This window comes from Phalacrocorax carbo, chromosome 7 (assembly GCF_963921805.1).
Source record: "Phalacrocorax carbo chromosome 7, bPhaCar2.1, whole genome shotgun sequence".
NCBI classification, from domain to species: Eukaryota; Metazoa; Chordata; class Aves; order Suliformes; family Phalacrocoracidae; genus Phalacrocorax; species Phalacrocorax carbo.
The window spans coordinates 7,421,808-7,438,124 of NC_087519.1; the positions used below are offsets into that span (position 1 = coordinate 7,421,808).

Here is a 16,317-nt window from a genome sequence, read left to right on the forward strand (position 1 = left end):
CTTATCACGTAATTCATATTTAAGTAACTACCTTTTCTTCTCGTAGTGTCGTCTAAATCACAACTGTAGTATTTTGCCAACTTTAAACTGTAGACTTGGCATGACCGAGCTTTGTTTTTTTAAAGCTTGTAAGTTTTTGCATTGCCGTTTTAATTGTAAAATCATATTGCACGTAATTCTTACGAGTTTTCTTTAAAGTTCTGCACCTAAAGTGCTGTTTTTCAAGTGAAGTAAAATTTCTATCTATTGTTTCCTTAAAGTACTAAGCTGTCTCATCCGCAGCCTGTTTTTTCTTACTGGTTTAGAAAGAGTTAAAAGCCAACACCCCACGAAAAAAACCACCAAGTTTTATTTTTAAGAGAAAAGGACATGGCGTCTTTGTTCTTGCAAACTACGAAAACATCCCCGTCTGAGCAGCAATGGGCAACAAATGCTCTTTAAACAGCTACGGGCTTGGGGCTAAACATTTAACTGATGATGTAGTATAGTCTCTTCGCCTCCCCCCCTCCCTTTACTGCTGCATTGGAGTTGTAAGCTGGTTTGCAGATGCCCCCCTTCCACGCTGCACCGGAGGGGAACAGGTCTGCAGCCCCCCCTCTCCGCTCTGCTGCATCGGGGAACCCGCCTGCAGCTGCCCCCGTCCCCCGCGCTGCACGGGGGGACGGGGCGTGCGGAGCCCCCTCGGTGCTGCAGGAGCGGGGGGGAGGGGGCGCGCTCTGCGGGAGCCCGGCAGCCGAGTGTCACTGGGGCGGCCGCCGAGCCGGGCTCCCTCTGCGGCACCCCTTCTCCCGAACCCGCGGGTCCCCCCTCGCCCGAAAGGGGTCACGGAGACGAGCGGGGGTCCCCGAGGCTCCCCTCAGGAAGCGGCGGCGGGGGGAAGGGAGAGGCAGGCGCCCCCTCCCCCTCCCGGCTCCAAGGACATTTTGTTTTTCCTCCCAAGGACAAAGGACAATGAGACGCGAGGAGACTCGGGCACTTACCCGGCGAAGAGCAGCCCGCTGGCGGGCAACGGGGGCCCCGAGAGCGGGGCGCCGCTCCCCTCTGCGACCTGTCCGCGGTGAAGCGCGGCCCCGCGCCCGCCCGGCGAGGGAGAGGCGCGGGCAGGGCTCCGGCGCCCGGCGCCATTACCCCCTCCGCCCGTCGGCAGCCCCGCGCGGCAGCCCGGCTTGCCGCCCCTCCGGCGCCCCGGAACCCTCACAGTGCCGGGCCCCGACTCGGCCCCCGAGACCGGCAGCCGGGGGTGGGGGCCCGCTCGCCGGGCCTCCCCGCTCCGAGCGGCGAAGAGAGCGCCCGGGAGCCCGGCGGCAGCTGCAGCTGCTTCCCCGGCCATCTTGTGCCGTGTGTGTGAGAGAGTCTCTCCCGTCTCCTCTCAACTCCTTCCTCCCCTCCCCCCCCGCACAACATGGCCGCCCGATCGCTACTCACTGCGGCGAGGAAGGGGCGGGCTCGCGCCCCTGCTCCCCTCCCCCCCGCCGCCCCGCCCTCGGCTGCGCGCGCGCGACCCGCGCCGCTCCCCATTGGTCGCGCCGCGCCCTCCCCGCCGGGCCCGAGCGCGCGCACTGCTCCCATTGGCCGCGCCGCGCCCTCCTTCGACCTCCCCACGCCGGGCCCGCGCGCACGGCAGCCGCGGCCTTCTATTGGCCGCGCTCACCCGCCGCCGAGTGTTGGCGAGCGGCGCTAGCCGCTCCCCATTGGCTCCCGCCCGCCTTCTCGCGCCCCCGCCCCGCCAGCCGCAGGCTCGCGCCTCGTTTCTACAGCGTCCCCTCAGCGGGGAGCGGAGTGCCCGCCCCGCCGGCGGCCCCGGGGTCTGAGGTCGCCCCCGCCCCAGCCCCAGCCCCGCCGGGCCGGGGCTCCCCCGCTCCGCCCCGCCGCGCCTCAGCCGTGACCCCACTCGGGCTCAGCGCCGCCCTCTCCTCTAGGCTTCAGAAATCTCCTTGTGCCTCAGACCGCCCAAGGCGCCCCTCGCCAGCCTGCACCTACAAGCCGTCACCTCACGGCCTCGTTTGCCATCGCTGCCCTTCCCACAAAAAAGGGCGTCAGTTCTTACTAGCCCTTGGTAGGCAGCAGTCCGGCCTGGGCCCTGGCCCAGCTCACCTGCTAGCCAGGCCTGGGCACCAGCTCCACCTCACCACAGACAGTGGTGCCACAAAAAACCTTTGTTCCTTTGACCCAAGTACAGCCAACTGCCCTGGGCATCCTCTGTGCTGTACACCCTCAACCTGCTCCAGTGCCCCGACGGTGGAAAGAGCCAGAGTGACCATGTCACCTGCCTGTCTGCAGCATCAATCAGTCCCCATTAGCACCTCCCAAAAACACCACAGACACCCAAACAAAACTAGGTACGGAGCTTTTTTTAGCCAACACCATAGAAACTGTCTTGTGTGCCAACCTCACCAGGACACCGTCTCCTATTTTGACTACTGCCATGGAAACCACTTAAGATACCAGCATGATAGAGGGGCATTCCCCCACATTCTTGGTCACTGTCATAAACACCTGTCCCCAGCCAGTCGGTTATGATGTTCCTCTGCCAGAGGCACACCCAGCAAACCTGACAGAACAGCATAATTAATATTTACATACTTCAGCAGTCACTTTGAATGATAGGCATGCCTTTCTCCTTTTATTTGCACAGCTTACTCCATTAAAAGCAGAGAGAAAAGGTGTCCCATTCTTCCTTTTTTATACTAATGATGTGGGTAGTTATGGCAGTAATTAAACCAACAATGCTTAAAATTATTATGGAAGATCTCAGGAGCTAGTATGGCACTTGGAATCATGCCATTGGATTTTAGCAGCAATCTCCTGAGCTGGTCCAGGAGTAGCTGGTCTGCTGAAAATAATCACTCACTAATGTCCCTGAGGAGAAATGATTTTGAGCTGAGAGATGTATTTCCTTTAGAAATACAGAGAAAAGCTGACCTTCCTGTATAGTAACGCACAAATCTATTGGCTTGTAGACAGTGGTGATAAGGTGGTTACAGTCTTCAAAGGAGGGATGGTGGCGGCCTGTACAAAGGTACCGCAGCATGGGAGCCTACAGCCAAGAAATCAGTGGTGGAGCAAAACACCAGATACTGTGTCTCACTGGAAGAGGGCAAAAGGCCTTTTTTCGCCCCCACAAGAAGAATAATTGAAGTTCTGGTCTAGAGAGGCTATGGAGAGCAGGAAGCCTGTCCTGCAGCTTCATTCCCATTCAGATCCTTGCAAAGGCTAATCCTCTTGCTCTCAGTGGAAATACTCACACATAACTATATGTAAAGGTGTTTGCATGGACAGAATCCAGATGCTGTCCTTGGAAAACGACCAACAGTGAAGAAAGGGGAAAGGCAACCAAGGATAAGGCAGGAACTATACAAAAGTAGGGCACAGCAAAAGCACTTGTAGTTACGTCGGCATTTTTAGCCAACACTGCGAGTTATGACTTCACAGCAAGGACCGAGATGACAAGGTCACTGTGCAATTTCCAGCCTTTCTATTGTTTCTTCCCAGAATACAAGTACATTTCTAGAAAAATATATAAAGTCCGATCACTTGCAACAACCACATGAAAAGGAGAAGAGAGAGCAGGCGTTCAAGACGTAACTGCACTTTGTAAGAGTAGCGCAAGTCCAGCCAGAAGAGTTTGAGATTGTAACTGAACAAGACCTAACCTGTGTGCTCAAACTGTTATCTGGTTTTCTCTAACTATACCAGCCTGTCTAGTGTAATAAACTATTCCTCTTAAAAATATTCATGTACATTTACAGCCAGAAGTGTGTTTGAAAGTCACTGTATTGCTGCTCCATGAAACCAAAAAATTACTGGAAGTCTCATATCCCCATTAAACATATTCAAGTGCTGCTCTTCTGCTTCCTGGCCACCAAGGCCTAACGCAGCTCCAAAAAAGCTTACACAAGTATCCATTACCTCTTCTGCTCCTTGGCTTCAAGTGAGTTATATGTGTATGTGAACATGAGTATAGTCACTCTCTCCAGAGCCACGGCACTCAGACAACTTTGCTGTTCACATACCGGTCTATCTGTTTGCATTCTTATTCCCCAACAAAACAGTAAAACAGTGCTAGTCTCCTTTTCCACATTTTATCTCCCACGGTCAGCTCTCTATAAACATAAAATTCTCTTTCCTGCTGCCTCTGTGGTTACACCAGTTTCTTCCTTCTAAATTCAGCATTTCTGCACAACTGCAAATTCCTCCATACAGTTTATTTCTTCTGTTTTAGATGAGATGCTTTCTTGTTTTGTGTATTAGACCAAATACTTCAACCGTGTTTTATGAACCATGTGTCTGATAATAAGGAGAAAAATTAATGTTTCCATTACTAATTTGGGAACTATTTTCTGAGACTGCATCTGTGGCTAGAATTCCAGATAGAGGTACACAACCTCACTTTCTGGTACTCACCCAGACTATTTTCTTCTACAACCTTTTTTCCTCCCCCCCAGCTCCCATGAAGATTGTTATTATTCCTTAGGGACAACACGCAAAACACCCTGTAATTTCACAGGGCAGCATCCCTTCCCTGCCTGCCCCAACGAGCCCTCTCTACCAGAGGATACCAAAAGATTGGTGAAGCATCTTGTTCTTTGCCATACATGAGGTGCAAACATAGCAGACAGCTCTTTAGAGACACAAATATAATGGAAGGGCAGAGATCTGACACCGATATTTGGCAAAATGGTAAAGTATTGTATCTGCCTTTTGAAGTGGAAAGCAGGAGGCTAAACAACAGAGATGTGCAATGTCACCAAACTTTTCCTCAACCAAAACTTTACCACTTTTCAGGAGAAATCAATAACAACTTTCCAGGCCCTAAGCCAAACGTAATAGTTTCGAGTATTTCGATAGACAATATGCAAACAGGATATCAAACACCCTTTGAACACAGCAAGCTGTTTTGCGGGAGGCATTTAACTTCCTCCCAACTGGGTGTTCACAGAAATTGTTGCTTTGACCTGAATAAAGTATAGCTTTATTTTCCATTTTTGTATGTAGCCTGTACTAAGTTGCTAAAACAACATGCTTCCCCCCCTTTCTGTTTCCTTCCTCAGTAATTCACTGTTAAAATCACAGTAATTGTACAGGCAGATACAAATTACCTTCTATCACACCTCTGAAAACCTGGGATTTTGGGGCAGCGTGCGCAAAGACGCTGTAAGAGCATGGCTTTGCCTGCGCTGCTGTCATCTGTGGGCTTTTCTTAGCAGTGACACAGAGTAACATCAACAGCCAGAAATGTAAATAGAGACAAAGTTCTTCTAAGCATGGAAACAACCTCCCTCTGTGACTGGTGAAGATGATTATGGTACACTGATCCTAGCTAAAGCTTTTGCTACTGTCACAAGAGAAGCAGTAACAACAGCAGCAACAAGGATCAAAACCAATTCTAGCAATCAGCTCATGCCATTCATTCTGCTCTGGGTCTGGAACTGGTATTCAAATCCAGACTTTTGTTCCAGCCTGTAATGAATAATTGCGAACACATCTACACACATAGAGAGAACTTCTACATACGCCCTTTTTGTTTCTAGGATTTGACACTGAAAACTAAGATTATGTTAATATGGTGGGTTTGCTAGCACTTTTATGGTGCTCATGTTTAGAACGATGAACCTTGTGAGCAGCAAGAAAAAGATTTATTACCATGAATGATTAGAAACCATGAACATATGGTAAAGAAAAAAATCTTTCAGCCTGCTAAGCCAAACTCCAGTGCTTCTTTGGTTTATTCAAGATGAAGCTATTTTAACCAAGATTCAGCTCTTTTTATTCCTGTTTTCAAATAAAAATTAGTTATCAATAAAAACTATAACAATGTAATGGAAGTGAGAAGCGGTACCAAAATCTTTTGTGGGATTTAACTGCCTTCCCTAAGCAAATTTTTAACTCATTGGCCACAATGCATCAGAGAATTAGAATTCCTTCTGTAGGTGCGATCTTGTGGCCTTACCTAAAATTTTAGATCTTAGAGCTCCTGAACGACCTACCCACCTTGCTATTTCAGTTTGGCAAGAGTTCCTGTATACAATAAGGCAAATAAAATACCAGTAACTGTTGTCTAGTGAGAGGATTGATTACTGCGCTTTAGATTAGCTTCACTAAGGAATATACATTTCTTTTTCTTGAGAAATCAAGTCCACTTTTCTTAAGGAGGTTTGAAATTTGAAGTTCTTTGTTGTTACTACAGATCATCTTCAGATTATCCCTTGTTGCCATCCTAACTGTAAGAAATAGCAACCATCTCAGTCAAGGTAATTATGCTGTACTTGGTTAACATTTAACATACAGTGATTGCCTTAACTGGCAGTCTTAGAGGTATGAGAAATGTGGGAAAGGTACAGTAACCCTTATTTTGATGAAATCTTATGACAGTTTAAAACTCCAGACTGCTTTGAACTTAAAGAATTTGGGTGATTTTTTAATAATAAGTTTAATTGCTTCTTAAAGTAAGCCACTGGAGCTTAGAACAACAAATCCATTTCTTTACCCCTTTTTTTTAACCCCTGCTACTTGTATGAAATCATCTGGATTTTTAAGGTCGGCTTTTAGGCAACAAACTATTCTGCTTGGCTTGGCAAACTTTCATAAGAGGACGGGGACATGGTAAAAAAAATACTGAATGCCCATTTCACCTGTACCTACTTAGACACTAGAAGGTCTGTAAGCGCTAACAAGGTATTACATGTCTCCTTACATGAGAAAAGAATGATGCAACTTTGCTTATTACTGAAATTACCTTGGAAAGCAAATAAACTAACATGCCCCTTTCCCAGGAGCTTCAATACCTACAGCTACAGCATGCAAAGGCAGGTTCTGTGATTTGACTTACATGCTTTAACCTCTCTGTACTGGTGAAGTTTGCTGCTTGGAAACTTGCAAGACTGGAAACATGCAAGGATTAGACACATTGGTAGGGTGTTAAATCTCTTTAAAAGCTAGAAGCTGCAAACAGTGTTCTTTATCTTACCATTCTGGCTGTAAATATGGTCTGCAGAGTCATAGGAGCGTTCTGCTGAGCTGCGAGATGGTCACTGTTTTACCAAAAGTCTGTAAAAAAAAAGCGTTGGCAAGATTAAGAAAGCCGTACCCAATCTTATGTTTCAAAATAAAGATATTGTTCTCCCGTTTTCCAGTATATCAGATAATTGTTCCATAAAGAGTCAGAAGAAAACATTTTGTAACCTAAGCAAAACCTTCAGAATATTTGGATTTTAAATGTAGCTGTGAAAATACACAGTTTTAGAAGATCTAGATAATGAAAATAATAATTTGGGTTTTGTTTTAAACTTAGATAATTTGAAATTCAAGCATGATTACTTGTGCAGATTTAAAGTTCATTTTCCAAAGGCATTCATCTGTCCATCCTTGAAATTCATTTGCTGCAAACATGAGCCAGTAAAGCTCGATTGCTTAAGTGTTTAAGGAATATGATCAGAAAAGGGAAAATAGACTTAGCACAAACAGGCGTTTACACATCAAGATCAACCCACACACACGACTATAAGCTCTAATTTTTATTTTTTACTAACTCCCCATTTGAGTTCTAGCGGATACTTTGGAAAGTTTAGATGACGAGCGTAACCACCAGTATACTTTCTTGGTAAATCTCCTTGAAGGTTTGGAGGCAAAGGGCTTCATACTAGCCCTGCAAACACAATGAATTTCACTCAGAGTGAACAAGATGAATTACAGCTTCTCTAGAATGAAAAGAAAAACAACCCAGGCCTCCAAAACTGCAAGTACAGAACTGGGATTTTTATTTCAAGCAAGTTTCAAGCCTGTATCCATAACGATCTTCGCTCTTGTCTCTTGTGTGCAGGTAGCACCATAGGGCATTTTATTGATTGCTATATAATAGTTGACAAAATGATGCATTATTCAGCAAATCACCACATGCAGTGAAAAGAAACCATGTCTTTTTCTGAAATCTTACAAGCATATATTTTTTCTTTATTTTATAGACAGTCTGACGAAGCACTGAATCACCCTGTTGGAATGTACCACACAGAAAAGACGACCCCTTATATTTGTAGCTCAAAACAAACTTCTTCATAATTGTCAATACTTTTTAGATGCGGAGTCCAATCAATTTTTGATATAGTGCTACTATATCAGGGACACGCTTGGATTAGAATGTCACCTGAACAGAAATAGGTTCTGTGTCAGACTGATGTTTCCCATAAGCTTTTGTATTTTCTTCCTACAGTCAATTTGCTATAAACTGGCTCCTGCCAGAGCTTTATCCAGCTAGGAGAGCTCATCAGCCTAGGGGCTAGAACAGTTTTGTGCACGTCAGGCATGTTGTCCATCTAAACTCCAGAATTAGCGGCTTTAACTGTTGCAGGCAATAGATTTGCATGCTGAAACAAATACTCTTTCTCTCTGATCAAGTCATTAACGGTGACAATCTTGTCTCAGTTTGAAATCATTCACAGTATATTTTTTTAATGTATTTAGTCAAATATTAGTATTAGAAGGTAAAGCTGGTGAGAAAACATAAGCAGCCCAAGAAAACACTGTGGTACAGTCCTGTCGCAAAATGAGGTCAATGGCTTTTTGTACAATAAAGCAGCAAAGGGAATGCCAGATATCTTGGGTGAGACACCCACAGCACTTAATCACTGCCCGAAAAACCTGACTGCAACTTTCGTTGCAGTTTCACCCAGCAGAAGACCTGAACAAGATTCTGCGCGCCCAAAAGATTACTTATTTGCTTCAAGATTTAATAGTGGATTTAGGAATGAGTTATTACCTCTCTCTACAAATGTGTCTTGTTTAAGGTCTGGAAGCATTTAGATTAATAACAAAAGTTGGGATTTGATCTCTTCTTGTTATTCCAAACATACGGGTCTTAAGTTATGTGCCTGTGCCTTTAATTCAGTGCTGAGTAATTACATTTAGGTCAGTGGAATCACTCCAGGTTTTTCTTGGTGTGTCTGAAAGGAATGTTGTCCTAAGGATTTGGAAGCATATGAAGTGAATTTAGGAATGAACATGTATGTCAGTACTTGGAAAATGTAGCTGCCATAAACTAACCCAGTCTGTAGAAGAAAGCAGAGGTCTGAATTTGAAGAGTAAGAGGAAGCATGTATATGCAGGTATAATTGCATCATTATTCTTTGTATTTACCCCAACATTTCTTTTTCTTGCCTATTTTTGTTAATAATGGCAAAAGGAATAAGTTGTGCTAGGTACTTCACCTCTTATCTCCTTCAGTATACCTTTAAAACCCTTCCATAAAACAGAATATCAAAACACCAAATGTTAGACTTAAGTAGAAGCAAACGGGTCAAAATAAAATGCAATTAGTTGGGAAACTATCTAAAACTTTCTTGTAACAAGTCACATGTTACTGGTATTAAACAGTACATTTGAATGCTCTGACCTAGTGCATAAGATAAAAGAGACCATAGAACACTTTGGAGGAAAAAAAAATGTATGGGGAACATGACTTTGTATGTGTGGGAGATAAAGTAAAATGCTTGAATAATTTAGAATCATAACATGAACAAAAATGAAACACTGGGACTTCAGTAACAGGCTTTTTTCCCCTAAAACTCCAATTATTAAGATATTGTGCTCCTGGCTAGCATATCGGGTGCTGATAATGAATATTCAGGGAAACTACTTTTACTGCATGAACAAAAACTGTTCTGTTGAAAAGATTAATAAAGGATTATCTTTATATACACACACACTCTAAAGATAACGAAAATTGGAACAAAAAATGCAGTTGAAGAACCATTATTTAAATGCAGAAACTCTACTCAAGTGTTGTTAATAAAATGGAATTAAGCATAGGAGAAAATATAACCTAATTAAGAGGTTCAGAAAGGCATATTAGCATATGCTGGAAAAGTAATTTTTATATATGAAAATTATTTTATGCTTTATATTATAATACACAGTCTTACACAAACAAATCAAAGATGCGCATGAGCTTCATACTAGAGCTCTGTACTACATGTATTGCTGGTCATTGGTGCACACTGCATTCCAGTTACATTTCACCTGCGGATTTAGTGTAACCCTAGCAGAGTACAAAAGGGCAATCAAGAAAATAATGATGTTAAGGTAGCAAAAAGGTGGCTTTACATTGCTTTTCTATAATGAAGGGATCACCATCTCAGAGAAATCTTTGCAGGTGACACAGTTTAGAAGAAAATGCTGTTTTAGACCCAGAGCAAGAAGATCAAAGACCTTGCAAAATTCAACTGCAGTTAACATGGCAGAATCTGACTTACTCTTGGTTTTAAATATGACTAATACTTTTTGCAGTCCTAGTTTGTATTTGAATGTCATGGCTAGAAGTTATCAAGTCTTTTGTGAGCAGGTGAAATAATGAGACCCGGTTTTCTAATAGTCAACAGCCTGCATACCCAACTAGCACTGCATTGCTGCAGCATCCCCTCTCCTGCACCATGTTCAGGCAGTGTCTGCGATATTTCTGAGCTACGCATTACTGGCTGGTCAACTGGCACATAGATGCTGATTGCTTGGTCAGCAAGGAAAGCTGAAAAGATAGCCTTTGCACTCATTTCGTAGTTCGTTCTTTAGCAGAAGCAATTTGCCTCCTAACCCGCAGCCTCCCCCGAAGCACAGAAACTCTAGAACTGAAATTTGTTGAAACTGAACATCAGATCAAAAGCTCAAGGCCTCTAACAGCATGATTTCACGAGCCCTGCCTCCTTAAGAAGCCAGGATAAAAATACAGCTACATGAAAAATAAATGAGCAGCTTTTCCTGACTCTGAAACCAGAAAATGACCAAAACCAAAATCAAATGCAACATTGCTTGTATTCCAAAATGCCAGCATTAATGCTCCTGCTCCCAGAGACCTGTTAGACAAATGAGCCTTATAATGTATTTTGCAACTGAAAGAACCCAAGTTGGAAAAAGTAAACTCCAACATCAAAGACCCTTAAGAAAAATGCTGCTGCTTGCTCTAAGAGATTTGCACTGAGGGGGATTCAGTCTGACCTCGCTTCTGCCATAATCAGTGTTTCCTCTTTTGATCAAATGAGCAGTTCTGCAGCACTAGTGGTAGTCTGAGATTTTAGATCAAAAGTAATACCTCAATACCTAGAAGTCAGCCCATACCAGTCAAAAAGGGCTGGTACCTTGTGCACACAGACCAGTCGGATATCTTTTCATACTAGAACCAAACACTCTGTTTAAAACATACCTAATACAGTACCTTTTCCCTGAACACTTCAGCTATGCCGCCGCGAGGCCAGGTGCGCAGCTGCGTTATCATCCTGGTTATCCTCACTATGGGCTTGGTGACGGTTTTGGGACCACACTACACCTCTAAAATTTTTGAAGTCTCCTGGAGGGAGACCTGATTCTGGTTGGGCACTGTGATGCCCCCAGGAGAACTTTGCCTGTTTTCCTGGTTTTTCTTATTTGTTGCTGTTTCTTTTTTGCCCTAAGTTCAAAAATCAAAGCCTTTGGACTGAAAGAGGGTGAAGGTGGAATGAATAAGCTTCTTGATTAAAACCAAGGAGAAAAACCTTAAAATACAAACTCCCGTGAACACAACATGTCTCCTCCTGCTGCATTAATGCGGCCTCACAAAATGGCGACTGCCTCTGTAGACAGCTGCCTAAAAACACACACGTCCCCGCAGGAAACCAGAAGTGCAACCTTTTTTTTTTTTTTAAAAAGCTCTCATTTTTCTCTCTTTACATTCAGTCCCTCGGGGACTCCTCTGAGCCCTCCACAAAGCTGTAACCTGACAAACAGAGAAGCAACGGGGAGCGCACAGAGCTCTCCTTGTGCAGGGACCAGCCTTTCGTATCTGCCTTCAGCTTTTGGAAAACACCCAGGGCTCTTCCCCACGCTGGCGTGGGGTGAGTGGGTGCACGCAGCCTGGGCTGGCACGCAGGGCTCTGGACTCCAGCGCCCTGTACAGTGCAAATAAATCTGCTGATTCAGCTGGTATCACCGCGATCTTGCGTTTCCAGAATTTTCTCCCTCCGCTTCCCAAATATAAAAGGACTTTTGTGCTAAATACCGTGCTGGAGCACTGATGGGCTCCGTGTAGGGCGCCATGTGGTATTTGGTTTCTCGCTACAGTACATGTTTTTATAATGATGGGGGAAGGGAAGGAAGGGAGCTGCTCTTACCAGCATGCCAATAATCTGTTGCAAAGGACTGGAGCTCTCAGAGCCAATTAGTCCTGAAGTTAACCATTTAACTGCTGAAAACTCAAGTCTCAGACACAGCCTCAGCTACATTAGTTACAGAAAAGATGGTGTGGGTACCCAGGGCATCGGGCTCAGTGCAGAGGAGTTCACAGATGCATTTTTCTAAGCTTTAGTAAACACTTTGAACAATCTGACCACTGAAGCTCCCTTTGGTCACAGCATGCCAAGGTGGGACAGCTATATCCAGAACACATATACCACACAATTTTAATAAAAGCTGGATTTTTTTCAGGATCTGTGCCAGCCTGTGGTGGAACCATGAAAGCCGCCCGCAGGAGCTGCACTTCAGATACGGATTTTTGGTGGGTACAAGTCCCCGCCACGGGAACAGCAAACCCGTGCTGCCCACTGTGGGGTGGGAAGGGTCAGGGTGCTGCCCTGGCAGAGGAAACTTGGCTGTGTCACTGCAGCATCTCCCAGCAATGCTGCTGCGGACAGAAAAGCACCCTGAGGTAGGGCAAGCTCTAAGAAAAGGACAGCATGGTGTGTCTCCCTCTAAATGTGTACATCTCCATCATCCCTGGGCTGTGCCCAGACACAAAGACATGCTTTGGACCTCCCTGAACCAGTCTTGTTTTTCTAACCCCTTAACTGCATTAGAACAAGACCAAAAAAAACCCTGTTCTTTTTATATGCTGCAGTCTAATTTGTCATAAACTTTTAATGCCTGAGGCCAACTAGCTCACAGCTTTTTGTTCACTGCTGAACAAGCCAGGGAAGAAGATGCACGGGGAATTCCCAGCCTTGGTCTTTTTCTCCAGGGCAAGTCTAAACATGGCCAGGGAGCACAGACAAATTAGTCCTAATGCAGAGCTCCCACTTGACCCAGCAGGTCAGTAAACCTATTTTTGTGCTTTTTTTTTTTTTTTGTTCCATGATGTACCAGAGAATATTGGATCAGACTCTCAGGGATGCCAGGAAGACCAGCAGAGTTTGCACAGCACAATGAAGTGCCCTGGCATACTGAAAGCAGACTCTCCACCCCAGCTCATCAGCCCTAGCAAAAAAGCAGAGTTTGTTTTCTTGGGAGGGGCTGTGCTAGTGCTGCAGGGCTGCTTCCAGCCCAAGCAAGCACTGCAGTGTACATGAAAGGCGTTATTCGTTCACCACTAGCCTCTCTAATGGGTGAAAATGAAGTCAAATCTCCCTCTTTGCCACAGAGAAGGTTCAGTGCATGTGGAAGGTGCCTGCTGCTCCGCTCGAAGGGCTATAGCAAGGCTGGCATAATAACGCATCTCACTTTTAAGCTCCAGGAAGAATTCTGCTACAGAAAAGTTTAAGTTTACATTCGAATTAAAAACACAGTGGGGGGTGGGGGGGGATGTATTGCTAAGAAAATAGCAGATTATTTCGGCATGTGAGCTGTCAGAGCTCTGGCAATACAAGAGCTCTCTTGTTCCTCTTGCCTCCCACAGCTGCATTCACTAAATATATCCTGGGCAGAGAACTGCATTTCTCCACCCCTTTCTCAGCCCAATCAGGTTTGCACAAACACCACCAGGCTCCCTTGGGGCATGCAGTCAGGCAGCAGAGATGCCCTAGTTACAGGCATCATGAAGGAGAGAAGAGACTAATAACGTCTGCAACAGGGTGAAATTGTTACATCCACAGGTTATTTTGAGAGGGAATGCATGCAGAGCATGTTTAACTGTTAATAACAGGGTGGTTTGTTCTCCATAAAAATACACACCATTTGTATGTCAGAACCAGTTACTGGAAGTTATTCCCATCAGATGATTGTCAATAGCTTGTGGAAAAAAGAACTTGTCATCTCAGAGCAAATTCAAGCACAAGAAGAATGGTCACTTCTATTAAAAAAAACCCCAAACCCTCAGCCCCTAGCAGATTTAGAGGTGAGCAGTAGACTTAAGTGCCTCAGGGATGGGCTGGCCAACACAGAGCAATCCCAGTTTTACCTCCCGTCAAGTCAAGGCTCTGTGGCTTATTGTCTGATCATGTATCTGCCTCTGGGGGGAAAAAACTCCTATGACTAAATTTCCATAGGGCCAAGATGCTTCCCCCATCACCTCCATTCTGCCCTCCACATTTCTCATAACCTCACCTTGCATCTTTTACTTGCAGAGACACAGATTCTTTGGCCTGGCACAACAGAGCCTTGGTCCCAACTGAAACTTGAAACACTGCTGCAATCACAGCCACACAGAAGAGGAAGAGCTTCCCCTTCTCATATAGTTAATTCTATAGTGGATTGAATTCTGGCAGAGAGTCATCTTGGTGGCTTTCCTCACTTTCAAGCTGTGAGCCAGCAGGGGTTTTGACCCTCCTGGTCCCTGCTGCTTCCTTTCCTCACAGTCCCCTATTCCTTCAAACACCTCCAGGAGCGAAGCATATTTGACAGAATCTGGTCAATTTTTCAAGCTTTTCATTTTAAGAAGTCAGTGGGAGCAGACTGTATCTTGCAGTCAAACCTCACAGGAGGGAGAATTAAATATCTCATGCATGACCTTAATCCATAGGATTTTGTAGATAGTTTTTCTTGTAATCTTAATACTCAGAGCTTATCATGCATTCAAATCATATCTGTAGCCCTAGAACATTTTGCAACAAAAGAAACCCAAATTCATTTTGATATAATTATGCAATCGCGAGTCACATGCTTGCAGTGGAATAAATATAAATACTGAGCTTTTGGGAATAACTGGCAGACTTAAATCAACATGTAAAAAACCCCAAGAATGAAAGCTATCTATTATATAAGGAAAAATGATCAATTTATAGATGTCAAACTGCAGTAAAGGAAAAATGGCACAATGTATGCATGCAGAGTCTTTTACTATCTCTTTTTTTTCAATCTGCAAAACATAAAAGAAAGAAGCTAAACTCATACTTAAGCAACCACATAAAGTAAGGACCTTATTTTCAAAGGTGGTAATATCATTTGAGGTATTTAAAACCTTTGAAATCAGATAATTCATTCTCAAAACGGCCATAGGTCCCTAAGCTTAATCAAATAGTTGAAAGCTAGAAAAGTTAGAAAATTATCCTGTGTTTTTTGTGTCTTTCCTACACATTCTCTGCTTTTCTTGACTTCTTGAAACAAATTGTCCTCAAAGACTGTTCTAATTTTGTATTTGGAAACTGCCGCTATTTTAATTAGCGACGTTGCTGTAGAAGAACTACACCCTGCTGCACCAGTTGTACTGAGAACGAGCCTCGTTCACTGGGGACAGAATTGGTTTTGCCTGCTCTGATCTCATAAGTCTGCTGGAGTCTATGGATTTCCAAGGACACATAGAAAGATGTAGTCTCGTCTACATGCTTTTAAGAAGGAAATACAAAATGTGAAACCAGGTATTAAGACTGAGCCACAGAGAAGCCATGGGAGCACGAGTTATCTTCAACAACACTGCAGTTCTAGAAGCAAACAAAGGCATAAGAATCTGGGATGGAAGGTTTCATTCCTCAAACACGGCAGTGACTCACCCACATTCCTAACTGCTCAAACAAGGGAGGCAAACCCTCCTCCTGGCAGACCGCATCCTCTGCGTTTTATCGAGTGGAGCAAATCCCAAAGGCAAGCCATGGTGGTGGCACATTCTAGCAGACACAGTGCAGGGCCAAATATATTTCAGAAAGGGACCCTCCTTTGCAATCCTCTGCATTAGCTTGCCTTCCTGAAAAAAAAATTGAGTTCAGAAGTCCTGCGTTTCACAGCTGAAAACACAATGAAAAGGAAAAGAGCTACTACTAACAATTACATTTCAAAAGCCAAACTCTTTTTTTTTCTTAGATACCAAGGTTTTCTAAGATTGCTAAGAGGCAGTAGTTGACTTTTTTTTTAAAAAAAAAAAACACAATCCAAGGACAGATAAGTCAAAAAGTTAACTGAACAGAGAGCCAAGCAGCATATGAGGTGGATAAGGTACTGTTTCTAACCATCAAGTTACCCAGATGGGAAAATTTGACCTATGGATATGTAAACTCACCATCCTAAACATCTGCTCAGTCATTGCCAACATACAAAGCAGACTTCACTGATGAAGGGCAAGCATGTTCCGGGTGAGAGACAGCACACAGCCAAGCTGCTAAACATGCCCAGCTCCACCCTTCCTGTGCGGCTCTCTGGGACGCGGGGAGCGCCGTGCAG

At 44.5% G+C, this 16,317-nt stretch overlaps 1 protein-coding gene across 9 annotated transcripts in view; it reads right to left on the reverse strand.

Annotated features, from left to right (window-relative positions):
- The window catches only part of CHD2 (chromodomain helicase DNA binding protein 2), an 85,478-nt gene extending 69,717 nt beyond the window's left edge, over positions 1–15,761 (reverse strand). For 7 of the 9 annotated variants that reach the window (XM_064456171.1, XM_064456176.1, XM_064456175.1 and 4 more), the window contains exon 1: positions 981–1,421. The gene's annotated coding sequence lies outside the window, so the exon portion shown is untranslated. Of the gene's footprint in view, positions 1–980; positions 1,422–5,099; positions 5,177–6,967; positions 7,048–15,653 lie in introns of those variants that run through there. The other 2 variants (XM_064456172.1, XM_064456173.1) reach the window with 2 other exon arrangements.
- Positions 15,762–16,317: the final 556 nt, after the last annotated feature.